The sequence below is a fragment of the Triturus cristatus genome, chromosome 3_1 (assembly GCF_964204655.1).
Source record: "Triturus cristatus chromosome 3_1, aTriCri1.1, whole genome shotgun sequence".
Lineage (NCBI taxonomy): Eukaryota > Metazoa > Chordata > Amphibia > Caudata > Salamandridae > Triturus > Triturus cristatus.
The window spans coordinates 534204835-534224363 of record NC_140583.1 but is presented as its reverse complement, the minus strand read 5'-3'; the positions used below and the strand labels follow the sequence as shown (position 1 = coordinate 534224363).

Here is a 19529-nt window from a genome sequence, read left to right as displayed (position 1 = left end):
CAAATGGCACCAGTCGGGTGGGGTGGGGGGGGGGGGGGGTTGCCAAAAAAGCTGTATAACAGACCAAAGCTTTTTGAAAATCAGCAGCTAGTCATTGTTTACCAAGCTACCCCCATTTGCTGGAAGAAATCCCAGGCTTAGTACTTGCACCCTGAGCCCCAGGAAAAGTTACCGGATTCAACCTGAGGGCATGATACTTCTTGTTACCACCACAGTCTCTAACTGTGGGAATATGTCGAGCCCCAATCTACGAAGAAGTATAGAGAACAGCCCAAACAGAATCCAGAACACAAAGTCAGAAAACTAAATAAGGCAAAGCAATCAGAGTAACTATGATAAACCTATCACTGTCAGGTGGATAAAATGTGACCAAAACAGTCTCATTCACCTCCCTAAGGATTAGTTTTCATCACATGCAATGCCTTAAGTTTAATTCCGACATAGCCCACTTCCCTCCTTCAAAAAGCCCTGACAAATGGCCATCACCCACCTTTGTGTTGGCAGCAGGGCGGCCCAATTCAAACTTCCTTTTGCCTCCAGGTATGTGGCGGGTGTGCCAGTTCTCCCATGAAATACCTGGGAGGAGAACGTGCAGTGTTCAACATGAGTAACACCATATATATACACCAATGCTATAAGTGTCTTGTGCCTGTGCGGTGGCATTTAACAATTTACCCAATACCCTGAACACAAGGTATAACGCCCCCGTATGAGGGCATGTCTCATTGTCAAACTCACTTACAATTAGTTTTGATGTCATGTTTGATATCACCATTCCCCAAATACCAGAGATCTGAACAGTAAATGTTAGGTCATGCAACTGTAAGAGAAGCCAGAATTTGCTATGTCAAAAGCCAGGAAGAATGAGTCTATAAAAGACCACAAAACAATGTGTCATTAGAGAGTGATAGACTGAAAAAGAAGTGCCGAAGACATGTATATTTATGAAAGTCTATCCTGAAAACAATTCAAAGCTAAATGTCATGTCTGGCCTTTGACCAGATTTGATTTAGAGTGCTCTGTCGACTTTTCCATACCTTGTAGAAATCCTGCAATAATCGGGGACCATCAGTTCCGAGCGGGTCCAGCGCTGTCATCCCAGGGGAGTGAGAGCCTGGGGGTGGCATCATCCACCTTGAAAGTCGCAGTGCACTGGGAGAGCTGGAGGCAGCGAGCCTCGTGCGGCTCTCCCAAGATGGTGACCAGAGGAGAGGCCACAAGGCCCGGGGAGATTAGCACGGTCTGCTCTGAGAAGTGCTGACTGGCCTGATGCATTAGCCCACCCCACTAGGGTGCTTAGCTGTATCTGTGAGCCCCAGGGGTCGCAGAAGTGTCAGAGAGAAGACCACTGGCTGCCACAAGCCTTACGTAATGAATCCATGATGGCGGCAAGAGATACGGCTGAGAGTCCTGCAGAGGCTGGCGGCCCGATGCCTTGGATCCACCAACATGCCCAGCAGTGCTGTTGAGCTTTGGGGCCCTAACAGTACCCGTGTGCGCCAGCAGGCAAATGATTGCAGCGAGACCTTGGGGGGGGGCACTCAAGATGTCGGCCAAAGGCACGCCAAGATGAGTTGAGCGACTTGCTGCCTTGGCCTCACTAATATGCCCAGCTATATTTTTGGGGCCTGGGGTTCAAGAAGTGTCCGCTAGTGGTGTGTGCGGTGGCTACTGCTAAAGCTTGCGGGTGCAGGGCTGTTTAAAGTGCCCGCAGAAAATAAAACAAGCACTGGCGACGGCAGAAAGTAAAACTTTAAAGAAAATAGTTCTCCCTCACACCAACTCACTCAACAAAGGGTAAGGAAACTGTATTTTACTGCTGCACCTCAGACTGAAGGAAAGTGACATATCAGCAAAGCCAATGAGTTAGGAGGCCTTGTAGACAGAGCATGCATGCTGTAGCTCAACCTAAAAAAGGAATAGCTCATTTGTTAACAATGTTCAATTTTTCTTCTAATTGCTAAGCTTTCGATGTTGTTATTTCTTAAATCAACTTTGTATTAGAGCGCATAACATAACAGAGATAGGCAGGATATCAGGCATGATAAGGAATGGAAAAATACACCGTAAGATGCTTCTAGTTCCTAGTACTTGTATGCATTTTTATAAAAGAGGAAATGGTACAATATTACAATAGCGTTGAAAGTGATAACCATTCACAAATGTGCAGGCGCACATATGCATCTGGTAATACAGTAAGGGTGTACATCTCTTCCTCAATAATCCCACATTTCATATGAAGTAGTGGTGGCCTGCTTTCCTGCTTTCATTTTCGTATTTTGTGTTGTGCACACCTTCTATGCAATCGGCGTCTTCATATTTACTTCAATGCATTTTCCCCGTGTATTTTTCACTCTTAATTTATAGATTTCTTTGCATTGAAATTAAGAGTTTATTAAATAAATGCCTTTATTTTTGCGTCAAGCAGGCTATTGCCTGAAGTCTGATGGACAAGCAAGAGACTTCCCAGGACCACCATGAAATCCCAAATAGAGCAGAAATTCCAAATTTTTACAATGTGGTCCATTGCGTTAGGTAGTGTTAACAACAGAGAAAACAGAGAGATAAAGGAAAAACAAATACAACTGCAGAAAAATTGAAAGTTTATGAAAAATGAGTAATAGAGCAATGTATGAATGTATTATTAGTGACAAACACATGGTCCAGTTATAATGAGATATATTCTTGTCAAACAGTTATCTAGTATATTTGATGCCACGCCCCTTATTCTCATTTAGGGAACTATCAAGGAGTTGCTGCTAGCACCTAGTTTAAATATCATATCAAATACCCATATCAGCAATGCAACCAAGGGAGCTAAACATCAGCTGAGTGTACTAAGGAATCTCAAACCATTCCTTCCACAGAAAGACTTCAAATTGGTGGTACAAGCTCTAGTTTTGCCAAGACTAGACTACGGTTGTTCCACCCTATGTGGTCTTCCCAAACAGAGCCTGCCCCCTCTAAGGGCTTCCCTTAATGGCGCAGCTAGATTGATTACTGGGACACAAAGAAAAGAACACATATCTCCAGCCCTCAAATCACTAAACTGGTTACGATATGAGGCAAGAATACAGTTAAAAATAGCCTGCATGAAGCTCAAAGCCATTCATTTCACGAACCCCATCTATCTAGCTTAAAAACTAGAACTATCAGGGAGCTGAAGAGCATCACGAACTGCAAGTACAATGCTCCTGAAACCACAGATTTTCTACAAAAAGAGATCGAGTAACAGAGCCTTCGCAGTCATCGCCCCGAAGATTTGGAACTCTCTTCCACTGGAAATCTGTACAATCTCCTCCACCACTTCCTTCAAAAAGCAGGTGAACCAATCCTAATTCTCAAGTTCATGCCCTAATAGGCCTTGGCTCCCAGAATTCATTACTGCCCTCTTTTCAGTTGTCTTGATTGAATTTTGACATGGTTATATACCTGGGAATAACATTGTCAGCATACATACATATGTTTGAATGTTCCTCACCCATTACTGTATCTGCCCTACCCTAATGTGAAGAGTTCTGTTACCTACAGGAGTCTTGCACACGCCTTTCTTAATTACGTAACAAATGTTTTGCTTCCCAATACTGTATCTCTCCTACCCAAAATTGTGAAGCGCTCTGATCCCCATAAGGGTCACGTTTGCGCTATACAAAACCTTATAAATAAAATAAAGAAATAAATAAATGCTTTTTTGTTTTGGTATTTAAAAACGGATTTCAGTGAAAGAAGCTCTCAGAGGTTTAATATGTCTTCTGTAGGCAGGAGCAAGGAAAATACATCAATTACGTTTATTTGCCTAAAGCAGACATTACGCATTTACAAGTGGCTGGTGCATAGTTAGCATTTCATCTGCTGCAGCGAGTGGGCTGACAAATTTCAGTGCACGTGGGGTGGCTCGTTACAGACACACACATTTGTGACACTGCTTAATTTATAATTTAAGACTGGCAAAAAGGAGCAGGTGGATATCCATTTGCTGGGAATGTACTCAACACTATGATATTTACTGTGCAATATATCGTTCTTGTTTTGTTATTACAAATGACAAACTCGTTCTGTTAAAAAATATGCAACCCCTTGCATGGGTTGAAAAATGCATAGAGCACATCTAGTCTTCTCATTGTTACGACATTGTTGTGCATAATGTTTTTTGGAAGCTTTTGTACATAATATAACGCAATGTAACGCAACTGGTGCTTGTGTAAAGAGCTCTGATACCCGATACTTTGGGTCAAGTTTGCACTATATAAAACTCAGTAAAAAAAATATTTAAAAAAATAACAGATATGAAATCTGGTTGTTCGGTGCTCTGGTACAAGAGCAGTAAAAAGCGTGTTTCATTTTCCTTGCACTTGCATCAGATCAGTGACATACACTGATTCAGCAATTCTCCAAGGTCTTCAGACTCGAGGGAGGAGGTGGAATGGTGAATGGCTATTCAGTACCACCTTGCCTTCATTCGCCTTTCACAGGTCCCTGCTCAGCTGTTGGAGGAGAGGAATTGTGGGAGATCTCATGTTGTAAACCTGTGGCTGACAGATTTCAGTATGTCCTGATAATGGGGTGCCCTCAGAGCCACGATCAATTATGGCTGTGGTAGTCTTTTTCTGCATTGTCAACAGCTAGAGTGTCATTTGGGTGGGAGGTCTTTCAGCTGTCAAGTATTAAAAAAGAAATTGGGCAACAAAGTGTAGAGGGTTGCTGAGTGTGGCCAGAGAGGGTGGCATGTTACCAGGTACTTCTCTTTACTATTTGGATAGAGGAAGGCAGCCTGAGACCAAGGAGATGAGCGACAGTGACTGGATACCAGTTACTGTGTTTTTTTCATATACATATGTTTGGTGTGAGTTGCTGATGGCGGAGAGCAAGTGTTCTAGGGACAGAGACACAGGGAGGAGGGAGTCGGCTGCTGAAAAATATTTTGTGTGTAAATTGCCATGATTGCTCTCTCTCCTCACAGCTGCTCCAGGGGTTCAGCTTCAATGAGATCCCTAACGGGTATCAATGTTTAACTAACAGTAACAGTTATTTTTCCATCTGGAGGAGCCAATCAATCTTATAGACAACTCGAGCTTTGCCATTAATTGACTATTTGATGTTGTAACTGTGGATTCTTCTATATGGTTTTCTAGCATTGGGCCCATACAATTGTTAATACTAACTTTGTCACTTAGCTCAGATGCTATCCTTCAGTCACAGAGGCATTTGTCCTCAGATGGACCTTTCTTCACCATGGTGAGGGGTGAGAAATCAGGGTGTCAAACTGTTGGCCACCTAATGAGGTCCAAAAATTGGTAGCCAACTTACAAATTAGAGCTCAGGTTTAAGTACACTATTCTCAGAACCATGCTATAGAAATGGAATATTGAAATTAGAAGACCCAACTTTCTAAAGAAGTTCAATCTAACAAGAAGTATACAAACCTGGAGCTCTGCTGTGGTTACAGAGAACAAGAGCAAATTAATCTGATGTTCTGAAAATAAATGAATCCATAAAGAGGATGGGTAAGGTTAGAATTCCTTCTGCCCCCCCAAAAAACAGAAGAATAGTTTAAAAGAATTCGCTTAGCATGGGAAAAAGGATCAAGTTAGAATCTACTAGGAAAAAGTCCATGGGTATGGGCAAGGGGAGCGGAGCAATATTCAGTAAAGTTCAGGTGAGGTCTCTCACCAGACAGCTCCAAGTCATCCAGCAGATAAGTTTACCAACAAAGGAAAAAAGAAGACAAGGGGTGTGTAAAGAAAGCCTGGCAGGCAGTCGGCAAAGGAGGAAAGAGAAATGAAGGGGCACTACCTCCTTCTAGGAGAGTTAAATCATCCATTTGTAACATCAGTTGTCACCATACAATGATTTGACCATCATGTGATCATTCTTCCTTTCACCAGGTACAAAATTGATACCAGAACACATTTTCCCAAGTTGCTCTTGCGAAATGACTGACCATTCTATCCTCACAGGTTTATTTGACAAAGAAAATATTTACTGTGTTTCTCTCCATGGATTAAGTCAAGAGGTCAAGTTCCCACCATACACACATATTGATGTACTGGAAAAGTGTTTTGTTAATTAAAGAGTGTTGCATAAACAGAACAGATAAAGCAACATTTGAGGAACCTTAATAAAAAGTCCATTACACCAGGCTATGAAATAATGCCGCCTAAGGACAAAAGGCAATTCAATGCATTTTAAAGATAACATTTCTTATTTTGTAAAATAAACTCATAAATACGTTCGACGATAACAAAATAAAATAAGCATATCATATATGGAAATAATTGTAACTTCAGTGATTATTGAACAAAAATGTTCACATCTAATTATGGCCAACTACCAACATTTTAAAAGTGATTACTTGCAAACTGTTCCTAAAAATCATACAAATAACATTGTTTTAAGAAATATAAGACCCTAATAATGTCCAGCACCTATAGTGAAAGTTTCAGTCATATACCACATTGCATACATCTTTTGCATCACTTTTTATATTGTTATGGTGCATTACAATGAGATTACAGATTTGCTGTCTTCAGACTTTTACTTCTCGGCTCTTCCAGAATTTTCATTTAATCGAAGTATTTATATTGTTTATCTTCTAGTTCAAGATCAGATCTTGTTAACTCCCTGTATACTCTTTTTATACCTACAGAATTTGATAGATGATACAATTAGCATTATGCACAAAGAGATCACCCCTAATAGTCTCAAGATAGAAATCACTAGTCCATTACCTAATTTACCCAACCGATTGCTAAGAGTTGATAATCCCTTTCCTATCATTTCCCAGGCACCGTCAGATTTTAGCAATTTAAATGTTTGTATCAGTAATGTTTTTAATATGGCTCTGTAAATCTCTGCTCTGATCCGGTATGTAGGGGCAACATTGTTGGAACTTTAACAACCAACAGACTTCACCCTCTTTTGCGAGAAGGATGCCCATGGCAAGTTGATTTTGCTTCATCATTGATCTCGTTATAATCATTTTTAATACCAACAACAGAAAATCCTCCAACTGTACAGGTGGCTAATCTAGCAACTATAGTAGAAAGTTTTCTAATTTTATATGAGTTTAATGGCACCCCTACAGAAGGAGTCAAAGCTCCAAAAATATCTCCTATTATTTCACTTGCACTCACACCTCTCTTCATTATCCCATTTATTTATTTGAAGGTTTTATAAAGCGCAAAAAAGACCCTTGCGGGTATCAGGGCGCTTTACAAGGAAGATGTTGGACACAGGTGCATGCATAGCAACATAGAAATATAGGTGATTCGGATAACAGGAGATCATTAATAAAGACTAATAGTTATATTACAGTGATAAGTACATAATTCAAGTGAGTTTAGCCATGAGAATCGCTTTCACTTCCTTTTTTGAAGTAGGCAGTAGTAGGGTTGTCTTGTTTCTATAGGCAAAGCATTCCAAATCCTAGGAGCCATTCCTGAAAAGGTCCGGTTATAAGTTTTCTTCTTGGCAAATCGTTGTGGTTTCAGTAGAAGATTCCTGGAGCTCCTAGAGGCTCTATTACCAGCAGAGAGCACCAGTTTCTGAGCTAGATAGCTCGGAGTGTTGTGATGTAAGGCCTTATGCATCATACATGCAATTTTCAAATGAATTCCAGCTTCGAACGGTAGCCAGTTGAGGGCTCTAAGGTCTGGGGCGATGTGAGTGTTTCTTTTTGAACCTGTGATGAGTCTTGCGGCTGAGTTGATAGCGGCTCTTAACGGGGCTGTCGTCAATCTGGGGAGGCCGCATAGGGCTACAGCCAGTGACGGCCCGTGTAGGGCGTTTTACCGGGGCGGTGACGTGGCGCAGAGGAGGGGCAGCGTGGGGGGTTGCAAAATGCAGCATACGGCTGAGTTCAGGTAAGTTACGAAAAAAATTAGTAAAACGAATTTCGTTGCGCGCGCTGCATCGCCAAATGCGATGCAGCGCGCGCAACGAAATTCGTTTTATTAATTCTTTCCGTAACTTACCTGAAATCGGCCGTTTGCTGCATTTTGCAACCCCCCCACCCTGCCCCTCCTCTGCGCCACGTCACCGCCCCGGTAAAACGCCCTACATGGGCCGTCACTGGCTACAGCCCCATATTCCACTCTTGGTATTACTAGGGCTTGAATGGCTTGTTTGAAGTCGTTTGCTGGCAGTAAGGGTTTCAGTCTTGTTAAGGTGTTCATGTGGAAATTTGCACCTTTAGTGGAGGCGCTGATATGTTTCTGCATCTTTAGGTTTCTGTCCAGTGTCACACCCAGGGATTTAGCTGATTTGACAATGAGAGGTTGTCCTTTGAGTGCTGTTAGGTGCTTCATCCAGCCGAGGATGTTGGACGACTTGTTGGGGGTGCGATTAAGAGTAATTCTGTTTTGAGGGAGTTTAGTTTCAAATGGTTTTCGAACAAACATGCTTGGGTTTTTTGTAGCATTGAGTTGAGAGATTTGATATCCTCAAGTGAGTGGATCTTGATGTAGAGTTGGGTGTCGTCTGCATACATGTGAAAACGGACATTGGAGAGACTGAGAATTTCAGTGAGAGGCTCCATGAAGAGGATGAAAAGCGTGGTTGAAAGGGAAGAGCCTTGCGGTACTCCTAACGTGACTGGGACGGGTTTAGACAAGGATTGATTGACCTTGAATCTTTGAGACCTATTTTGGAGGAAAGAGGTAAACCAGTTAAGCACAGCTCCAGATAGATCCATTCTGTGATTTAGATGCTCTAGCAGGTTGTCGTGTTTGACGATGTCAAATGCAGATGAAAGGTCGAGTAAGATAAGTAAGCAGGCTTAGCTTTGGTCAAGGATTTTTAGTGCATCGTCTATTATGTGGGTAATGGCTGATTCTGTACTGTGACCTGCCCGGAAGCCTGATTGGTATTGGTTGAATTGATCAATGTGGTTGCTAAGCTGCATGTGAACACATTTTTCTAAGAGCTTGGCTAGAGTGGGGATGTTGGATATCGGACGATAGTTATTTAAGTCTGATGGGCCGGCTGTTGTTTTTTTTAGGATAGGGGATACCTGACCTGATTTCAGGATTTCTGGGTTGGTTCCTTGCTGGATGGAAGTGTTAATAATCTTGGTCCATAATGGTAGTAGCAGTGGAATTAAGTCTTTTAAGTAGTTAGCAGGCAGCGGGTCTGTGAAGTGACTGGAGGGATTCAAGGTGGTTAGCGTTTTAAGTATAGTGTCTTCACTGTAAGTGTTGAAGGTGGACCAGGATGCGTTGTTTTGAAGTTTGAATTTTGTGGGGCCTTTGACTGGGTTACCTGTCTGGGGCCCTGAGGATTTCTCCTGCGTGTCGGTAAGGGTTAAAAGGTCATTAAGTAAGTCGGTTTTTATGGTTTCTGACTTCATAATGAAATATGAAGCAAATTCCTCACAATTGGGTAAGGTGTCTGGGGAAGCCTTGGGGTGGGTGAGTAAGCTCTTGGTTTGGTCTTTGATTAGATCGAATAGTTTTTTGGGGTGGTTCTTGGCTTGATCTAGTTGAGTACTGATGAATCACAAACTAATTTTAACTGGTCTCATGATAGGGACATCACTTCCAGCTTTTAGGATAAAATAAGTAACATTTCCTTTTTGTTAAGTTATATACATTTTAAATAATTTCTATGTTGTTAAACTATTGATATCTTCTTGGCATTATGACATTGTTATGGTTTTAATTAACTTAAACATTAAATAATTGATTGAGTACTGAAGAAGTCAGTTTTAGATCTTCTGATCTTTCTAAAGTAGGAGTTTCTAGTGGTTCTTAGTAATTTGAGGTGGTCAGAGGATGGTGCAGATCTCCATCGACGTTCAATTGTTCTTAGTGATCGCCTGTCTTCATTTAGCCTATCATCATACCAGGGTTGTGAGTCCTTTGTGGTGGTTCTTTTCAGTTGTAAGGGATCTATTTCGTCTAATAAGTTGTTCATGGAGTGGAAATAGTGGTTGGTCAGACATTGAACATCGGCTAGGTCTTCCGGGGGATGAAGGATGTTTGGATTAGAGGTTACAAGTAGGTTGGGATCAACGTTTTTAAAATTCCTCTTCCAGATCTTTGTTCTTGGGGGCTGCGTCGAAAGTCGTTTAACGGATTCCATGATATGGAAAGTGATGATGTGATGGTCAGACCATTCTGTTCTTTCAATTCTCCTTCAATTTGTTTAACACAATAAAGTTTTGGAAAAACAATTCCAACATTACAACTTCCATACCATCCTTTCCGTAATTTATAAAAAGCATTCTTTGCAAAATATAATACTCTCCAGGAAAGATAAGATTAACTCCTTCTAAATATCAACCCCAGGTCTCATAAACATCAAATGTATGTTCACATTCACTAAAACCTACAAAGTTTGCATTAATATTTGATCTTTTTTCATATATTCCCAAAGTTTTCCTTCATGTTACCTGTCCAAATATAATATTACCATTCCTTCAACTATTTTAAGTTCTACGTCCAGTAAATTTCAAAGAGTTAGTTTAGGAGGTGCAGTAGTTTTAACTGTTGCATTACCTCGTCTACTTTCTACTAACTCTGTGAATTCCGATAAGCTCTCCTTCATTTACATGTTAGGTTATTTCTATGTGCATAACCCATGAACAAAGATTGAATTGTTCTAAATATATAGCCCACAGTTTCAACTAGTGAAGTGTCAGGATATGGATTTAAACTTTTTAGTACAAGAAGTTCAGAAAATATCAGATTCTCATTTAAATAGTAATAGTACAAATGATCAGTAACATAAAACAACTAGTCAATACACTGCAAAAAATTCCATATGTGAACAGTAGACTATTATAGGTAACACCTTTAGCAACTGATGCAGGTAATTGCATACATATGTAGCAATTGATAGCGTCCATTGTGTCAATGTGCTCATTTAGTAAACTAGTGTAGACATTTAGTGAACATTCAGTTTTTGGAAAATCAAGAAGTGAAGTGTTGTCATTCAAAGCATTAAAATCACTGCTATTAGTTTTGGCAGTTTTGAAAGAAATTGTAAGCTTAGGATTCTCAACTGGTGCATAATGTGTCAAGTTTAAAATAATAAGCAATGCAACTAATATCAGGGCAATAACAGAAAAGATTTCTGCATGTACACATTTGAATCTAAGGGAGATTTCAGTCTTGAGCTTCATGGCTTCTCCCAATTCAGACCGTTTAACAAACAAAATGAAAAATAACAGCAAGTGGTTTGAGCAGTTCAACAGAGTTAGGCACACAAATACCAAAACACATTTCAATGGTTTTGTTCAGTATGGAAAAATATGCAGATTTGCTTCATTGAAGAGTATATTTAGGATAAAGTGTGTCAAGCCTTCAAGTGGTACACCAAGTTTAAAATTTAAATGTACAACAAAGTTTGTGTCAAGGAGGTTCAGGTGGACTTGTATTGTTAAAGCAAAAGGCAGAAAACTCCAGTCCCCATTCATTTGCTGCCAGATAACTTAATTTAGGAGATGAGAACTTTTGACTGGGTACTCTCAATATTTACAGCTGTATGCTCATCATCACTATCACTCTGATCGGACTGCTCAGACCTTTCAGGAATGGTTTGTGATACTCGAACTCATCCTTCAGTTAGGCAGTGTCTCAGTATTTCACCTCTTCTGGGTCAACGGTCTCTGGGTACAACTTGCATTCTTGCTGGACCAGACCCCCTCAGGTCAAACAAGTGCAGGCCCAGCTGCTTTCTGGCCCCAAACAGCTTGAATACCCTGCTCTCTCTGTCTCACTGTAACCACCGGCACATTGGGAACTGGTGCTGTTGTATAGTTAACGGGACATGGCACTCTGCAAGTGAGTGTGGCATGTAACCAATTGGCAAGACCTCTGCACTTCACAGCAGTGTTGGTGACCAGGATCTCCTGGTGGGGTTTCAAGCACAAGCATTTCCTATTTAGTAAAATAAACTCATAATTAAGTTCAAGCATAACAAAATAAATCAAGCATATCATATATGGAAATAACTGTAACGTCAGTGATTATTGCAAAAAAAATTTCAACTCTAATTATGTCCTACTACCAAAATTTTTAAATTACCTACGTGCAAACAATTCCTAAAAAAAAAATTAAAATAAAATTGTTTTAAGAAATATAAGACCTCATTAATGTTAGCACTTATACTGAAAGTTTCAGTCATACACAACATTGCATAAATCTTTTGCACCACTTTTCATTTTGTTATGGTGAATTACAATTAAGGTAATAAAAATGCTAAGTTTCATAATTAATTTTTCATAACGACTTTGTTAAAAGTATAAGGTAGTTAGTTAGTAAAGAAGTTAAATTCATTATTTTATGAATCCTGTGATTTCTACATATCCTAGCACACTTTTACAGTGCTGGTACTTCAATTTGTCATAGTTTCAGTGTGGTTTTTCTAAATGTTTGCAAATTCACATTAGAGTTTTTTTGTCATAGTCAGTTTTTGTGTAGTGTAAAGAATAATCAGCTTTTACACTATAACAATGTCACTCGAAAACCATTGTTGAAAAAAAACTCCACTATTCAATTATCCATCTAAAATTCAAAATTTCATTGCTGTCAATGGAGAAAAAATCACATTATTTCATGTTATAGTCTCTGCTGTAAAGTTTCCTAAAATGAAGAACACATATTTGAAATAGGTGTTATAGTTCATGACGATAGCTCAGGATGTTTTAGATTGGATGTTGGCATACTGTATCTTTAAGGTATTTTTGTGCGCATCATTTTGACATTAATCAGGTGTACCTTAGCACGTTTGGTATTGGAGTCAGTAATCAAGCTCTAAAATGCTCTACAAATGAAACTAGCTGGACGTATGCATCTGTTTCCAGATATGGTTTTAGAAAAAACATCATTCCTTCTGATTCTGATAAAAAATACAAACAATAGCATCATTTTATCTGGTAGTCTACACTCCAATTTGCATCCCAGCTTGACAAATTTGTTTAGCTAATACCAACAGATATTTTTTCATCTTACACCTTACGTTCGAATATAGTACTATTTTGCAATTATTGTCCTACAGGGTTGAGTGAAAGGGCAGACAGAAAAGAGAGAGAAAGAGCGAGAGAGAAGGGGGGAGAGAGAGTGAGATGGAACAGATGCCTAAAAGCCCTACTGGGCCTACTCTCTTTTTTCTGGTAATGAAACATTTAGCTATTCTTATTCAAGGTGATTTAAATAAAAAAATGAAAAGCTTTACTTACCAGACCGGAGGCTGAAATAATCATCATCAAATAGTAAATGTCTCACTTTACTTAGCACTGTTTTTTGTTTTTTAGAAAAATAATTTTCATAGCAAATAACAAAGAGATCAGCAAAAAGTATCCTTCTCCAAGTACAAAACTCCTGTAAAACAGTTTGCCGAAGCGCTTTAAGTGCTGGCTTTGGAACTAAAGCAAAAACAACAGTTGATGGACAGAATGCAGAACAATGTCATACATTCATCCCAGTACTGAGATCTGGGCCTAAATCCATCGTTTTTTTGCTCACCATGCCATTCCAGTTTGAACCCAGCCATATGCAAATCAGTCCTGACCCTGTGCCTCAAGGGAACAGTCCAGCCCGAACTGCCAAGCCAGGTCCTCCCTGGACTGGAAACAAACATCCTAGGACCGGTTTCGGAGTTTCACCCCTCTTCATTCAGAATAGCTTGATTCCCGTGGCATGGAGAGCACGGGACCCACGTCTGGGCATACCAGTCCCACTCGGGGTGACAAAAGCAAAAACAACAGTTGTGTGTCTTTTGCTTTCTCACCCTAAGTGCGCCAGGCATGCCCAGACATGGGTCCTGGGCTCACTGTCCCACTGGAATCAAGCTATCCTGGCTGAAGAGGGGTGAAACCCCGAAACTGGTCCTAGGATGCTTGTTTCCGGTCCAGGGAGGTCTTGGCTTGGCAGTTCGGGCTGGACTGTTCCCATGAGGCACAGGGTCAAGACTGATTTGCATATGGCCAGGTCTAAACTGGGGTGGCATGGTGAGCAAAAGAATGATGGATTTAACCCAGATCTCTTGACTGGGGGTGAATGTTTTGATTTGTTCTGCATTCTGTTCATCAATTGTGTGCCTTTTGCTTTGGAACTGGTTTCTGGTACAACTCTCTATATGGGATACATTGTTTCACAATGTTAAGGATATTTTTATGGCTACCCTTGTGACAACTGCATTTTTTGCGGATGTTAGCTATATGTTTGTGAAAAAGAGGGACCACCCAACTCATTTTGGGCCTCATGTAGGTAAATAAATTTTACCGGTTCGTAAATACCGAGCCGTACCGAATCGGTAAATTAGAATCGGTAAGTTATATGTAGGTAAAAATTCGGTAACAGTTACCGATTCGGTAACATTCGGTAAATACGAATCGGAATTCACCGATTCGGTAAATACCGAGGTGGTATTTACCGAATCGGTAAATACCGAGGTGGTATTTAGCGATTCGGAAAATACCGAGGATACTACCACCTTCCCTTAACTAAGTAGCCATTATCATAATCATGTTATTAGAGAAGGCCTCTCAGGCTTGAATAGAGGACCCCATACCTCAAAAATCAGCTCAGTGAAATCACATCACAGGAGCATCAGGAGCCGTCTCGCAGGAAGGCTCGTCTTCGGTCTGAACAATAAACATGATGTCTGTGACATGAAAAGCACCAACTGTCAGGTATGTGCAGCTGCGCGTGTGCCATGGCTAAATCGTGGGTCGAACAACCTAGAGTGGAAAACATGCATTGTGTAAAATTCCAGACTGTGTGTCACAGCATGTACAGACCAAGGTCGCTGCGCAGAGCTTGGGATGGGAACAACAGAATGCACTCGTCTGAAGGAAGTCTCGAGACAGCAGTTTAATCAAGAAAGAACATGTACACGCAGTGTCGTGTGCAAAGACAAAAATATGGCTACATAACATTCAACGTGGTCATGCTAACTGAACAATGTATGTACGTATTCAGGGAGAACTCACTACACGCCCCCTTGAGCGAAGCAATATGTAATAGGCAAGAAAAGAGAGAACGCAGAGTTCAGTTTCGTCAGAGCAGAACAAGGCGTAACCAATGCAGCGCCAAAGTCCTAAAGTCAAATTAATTGCAGCATAAAATTCCAAAAAACACAATGCAAGTATAGTGAAAAACTCAAGCCGACCATCAGGAAGAGAAAAACGAGAAATAAAAGAAATAAATGTTGCGCAAGGGTGCTGTCCAGTAGCACAGGCGCAATGGACGACATTCCAGTTAATCCATGAATGTATAGGCAGCATATGTGGCCACGGCTTCCAACAAGAAATCATTTTCAGGGCCACAAAAAGTCTCAGCCATCCAATTGAGTAAAGAAAAGGAACATACGTGTTCTCCAACCAACGGAGCCTCTAGCACAATCAGAGGGCACCCGGAATGTTCCTCCAAATAGCTCATGGACAAGAAGTCGTAGGCTGCCGCTGAGATGTCCCAATTACCCAGGATACCATGCGCCGCACCACACGCCATGATCCGGACACCAGAACAGGCCAACTCGTGAGACACTAAGGGCCGCATCAGTCGATCGAAATCCGGCACCGGAGACACCATGTTGGTCAAGCACAAATCCAGAGGCCATTCAAAGGGACAATCCAGGCAGTGTAATACAGGTTGTACGCAGGTGAAGTAGGAATACCTGAAGGATAATCCATAAGCCAGGCTCAAAGTCGCCAATGGCAAAGTCCCATAGAAGTCAAGCATCCTATCACGAAGAAGATGCATACGGGACAGGTGCTCGTGTGGCACAGAAGGAGCAGCCATTCCGGAGTATGAAAAGGAAAAGCTGCACACCTGCCACTAGCGCCAGAAGCAGCGGAACACCTCCAAAGATGCTCGAGAAAAGTGAATGAACAAATGCCGGAATTACACCAAAAATAGTTTGGAAAGAGGTCACGAGACCCGAGCCCACATGTTTAAAAAAATTGAGCCAGGCCGGTCGTGGACGAGGCATTGATAATACTTTGGATCAAAGAGCCGAAATGCAGGGGGAGGTCAGTATTCAGAGGCGCCTGTACCTCAGTGCGCGTAGTAGCAACGTGAAGGACAAATATATCACGAGAGGAAGTCATAGGCACCTCTTTGTGGGACAATGGCGCTCTATTCTGCTCAACTTGTTGAACTCTGCTTTCAAGGTTGGAATCGAAGGCCAGATGGAAACATCCCGCCGCCCATGCGGGGGTGGGAAAAGAACAGTATTGCAGCAGACAACTTTATGCGAGACAGTTATGTACGGGATTCCCACTCACATCCCGCAGCAAGCTTCATTAATCATAATTAAATGTATACCGTTTGCAAGCAGAGTGAAAGAAGGTGTAATCACAGGCACTGGGATACCTCGTAGGACGCACGCCGAAATCGGGGCTTGTACATTGCATGCGCCGTGTACTTGCATGTGCCTATTGTCTCATGTATGAATCCTAGAAGTGAGAGTGCTAGAGCTATTATATATAACGGCTAAGGCCTTCTCCATGTTTGCTTGGTCAATAGCTCTCAATCTGGAAGCCGCCTCACTGTGCGACAACTTGCAGACTTCGTTGTCAATAGCATACGCCCACCTTTTGGTTCAGCCACCCACAGGACCATTCCCAAAATCATTCAATTCGGTATGCACATTGATGGAGTGGGTGGACTTCCTGATCCTGTTGATGTGCTCTGTGTCAGCTGGTGGACAGATTGGGATGTGTGTACCATCAATGCAGCCAATGAAATGGGGGAACTGTGCCATGTGAGAAATGTCTGTTTTTGTTTCCTGCAGTGCAGCCTGTGTGTTGTGGAAGCTGATGTAGTGGTGCATTCTCTGCATCATGGCATCCAGGAAATTCCTGACGGAACGGGACGGCCAACTCTGGGATTCACCACCCACCGCAGCTGTCACCACCTGCTAACTGCCGGATGCCAACAGAAGTGGGCTGCAGTGCACCTGCACATGTGGGGGTGTGGCGTGCGCCCTTCTTATTGGCTGGTCCAGGAGTGGGTGCAGGTCCCTGATTTATTCCATGATGGTTTCGGGGTGTAGCCTGTACCTGTCATGTATCTCTGCATCAGTCAGCTGGAATAGTGTGATGCGCTGTCTGTAGATGCGTTCCTCCCGTCGCCAAACCCTCAGTCCTGCTGCCTGTAGATGTAGGCGCCTTGCAATGACGTACATAGCGAGCATGTTGTCCAGGCTGCTGCATTTTGGGATTGCTTATCTGCACTGTTGATGGTTACCACCTGCTTTCAATCCGTGTTAATTACCGACTCTTATTTACCGATTTTACTGGATTTCTTAATTACCGAGTGCTCCTACATGTCATTTTAGATTTTACCACTTCATATTTACCACTTCATGTTTACCGATTCGTTAATTGTGTCTTCGGTAAATATGAATCGGTATTTTAGAATTCGGTAAATATGATTCGGTATTTACCGCCTCATATTTACCGAAAAGTCGTTTTTGGACTCCTACATCTCACTTGTCTGAATACCGGTCGGTAACGGCATATTTACCGAAAATCGTCCGTTACCGACCGGTATTTGGCTACCTACATGAGGCCCCAAATGTCTAAAGCGTGCAATCTAAGAATGAAGTAAACAAGCATTGGCAAAGCCAGCAGGTCTTGCCTTTGCAAGCTTGCCATGTCTTCTTATTTACTTTCTGTTTTAGGGTAAACATATGCAATTTACAAAAATATTTTTAAGTGGCTGTGCACAAGCGACAAAGCAAAATGCCAAAACCCAGTAGTTGTAGTGGCTTCACCCATTGCCCTATGCTTTAATCGGTAGCGGACACAAGTAAAATGTGAGTGACACTTGAACAAACCAATGGATAAAGAAGGCTCCCCGAAACCCTGTATGTCTGTAGTACGTATGTATGTATTTTGATTATGAATGTATTTATTACTACAAAAAGATGCTGTTGAGTCTGCTAAAGCTGTCTATAGGCCTGACCTAAAATGCTAACAGAGGAAAAAGTGTATGCATGCTGTTAATATAATTGTCATAATCGGTGTATTTATTAGTATTAGAACAGATTTGATGTTCACAGTGAGGAGTCTGATTTGTGTCTCCAGTGTTTAAGACATTTAATGCGGATTTCATTGCTTAGGTACCACAGAGTGATTCTGCAAAAAACTTCGATTACTTTGCTGCAGAATCTGCCTATGATTGTATTGTAGAATCTGCAAATTGAAAATATGGCCCCATCAATTGCACACAATATGCTCATTATTTTACAGGATAGTTAGGTATATTGTGTAAGAGCTGAAGACCAACTGTGCCAGAGAGTTTTCCCTGCCTGCCAGAAAACAAGTTATATTGCATGATAAAATAAGCGGATTTTGGTAGACAATAAGGCTAATTGCGCTAAAGTAAAGGACCACTAAACAAGGGAATATTTCTAAGTGTTTAAAAAGAATACGCTGCTGTCTGAAAGGAAGACTACCCATACCAGAGAGAAATCCTAACCTTCCTACAGAATAAACTCTCCTGGTCTACAGAATGTGGTTGTTAGGAAATGAATGCGCTTATCACTGTGATAATATACTTCCAGTGGACAGCATAGGATGCAATCTTTGGTGGAAGAGCTATATTTGCCAGTGCCATGCAAGATGGGGAAGAGGAGGATCTTGGATAGTAAATTTTGGATGCAGGATTAAATGACGTTTGGAGTGTAAGGTATTGGTTTTTGGTTAAAGGGGGGTGCGAACACTTCTAAATCAGCAACCACAATCCCTGTCAGGGTGTTCACAAAAAAGTCACAAAATTAACCTCTGCTTAACCCCCTGGTATCGTGGCACAAAAGCAATGAGGCTTAACTTAGAGGCAATGTTTAAGATATATATGCAGCACACAATCAGTAATAAAGTGGAAACAGAATGCATGAAATATTCCATACTAATTTACGAAAATAAGGACAATTTTAATAAATTATTTGACACCAAAACAACAAAAATCCAATCAGTAGAACAAAAGTTATGAGTCTACATTTTATTTTAGTAAAAACCAGAGCCTTAAAGATCAAAGCACCAATGCGAACATCTAGTAGTGCAAGATCGGGGCAAAGTCGAAAGTTATGGCTGACAGAGATGGAGTGTGGTTCAGATACATGAGGTGGATTAGCCCTGTCTCAGCTTACCTTCAGACTTGGAAGACATTTTGAAGAAAAATGTCTGAAAAAGTAAAGTTCAGCAGGGCAAGGCAGCCAATGGTGACTGAGGAGGAGGCATCATCATTGGGAAGTGGATAGACGAAGACACGGTGAAGATTTCTACGTTCAGACTTTGCCACTTTTTTAGAATGAGAAAATCCCCAGTAGGACGAAGCTGCAGGCAATAGTCGAAAGATGGTACATAAGGTGAGATATCCCTTCACAAGGAGCCGCTGATCAGGATTTGCTGCTGCAGAAAAGAACACATTGGGGGCTACTGTGATGTCAGTGCACCATGTGCGGATCAGCGAGCAGGTAGGTTCCGTTCTCCTGTCAGTTCTCAGAGCACTTTTTCACTGAGATTGTTTTAAGTTCCAAGTTTAGCTTTTGTTAGGTGTTGTCGGCTCCTTGAGCAC

General features: G+C 41.4%; 1 long non-coding RNA gene and 1 other non-coding gene across 2 annotated transcripts in view; one reads left to right on the top strand and one right to left on the bottom strand.

Annotated features, from left to right (window-relative positions):
- The window catches only part of LOC146860545 (uncharacterized), a 312136-nt gene that overhangs the window by 28697 nt on the left and 263910 nt on the right, over positions 1-19529 (top strand). The window lies entirely within an intron of this gene.
- LOC146860547 (small nucleolar RNA SNORD46) lies at positions 316-419 on the bottom strand. The gene has a single exon (XR_014979330.1). It is a non-coding gene; the product is annotated as a small nucleolar RNA SNORD46 (small nucleolar RNA).